Source organism: Bison bison, unplaced genomic scaffold (assembly GCF_000754665.1).
Source record: "Bison bison bison isolate TAMUID 2011002044 unplaced genomic scaffold, Bison_UMD1.0 scf7180017864464, whole genome shotgun sequence".
Classification (NCBI taxonomy): Eukaryota; Metazoa; Chordata; class Mammalia; order Artiodactyla; family Bovidae; genus Bison; species Bison bison.
The window spans coordinates 9,131,549-9,132,150 of record NW_011495025.1 but is presented as its reverse complement, the minus strand read 5'-3'; positions in this window follow the sequence as shown (position 1 = coordinate 9,132,150).

Here is a 602-nt window from a genome sequence, read left to right as displayed (position 1 = left end):
GGTGTTGACCATCTGGTGATGTCCATGTGTAGAGTCTTCTCTTGTGTTGTTGGAAGAGGGTGTTTGCTATGACCAGTGCATTCTCTTGGCAAAACTCTATTAGCCTTTGCTCTGCTTTGTTCTGTATTCTAAGGCCAGATTTGCCTGTTACCCCAGGTATTTCTTGACTTCCTACTTTTGCATTCCAGTCCCCTATAATGAAAAGGATATCCTTTTGAGGTGTTAGTTCTAAAAGGTCTTGTAGGTCTTGATAGAACTGTTCAACTTCAGCTTCTTCAGCATTACTGGTTGGGGCATAGACTTGGATTACTGTGATATTGAATGGTTTGCCTTGGAAATGAACAGAGATCATTCTGTCGTTTTTGAGATTGCATCCAAGTACTGCATTTCAGACTCTTTTGTTGACCATGATGGCTACTCCATTTCTTCTGAGGGATTCCTGCCCACATTAGTAGATATAATGATCATCTGAGTTAAATTCACCTCTTCCAGGCATTTTAGTTCGCTGATTCCTAGAATGTTGACGTTCACTCTTGCCATCTCCTGTTTGACCACTTCCAATTTGCCTTGATTCATGGACCTAACATTCCAGGTTCCTATGC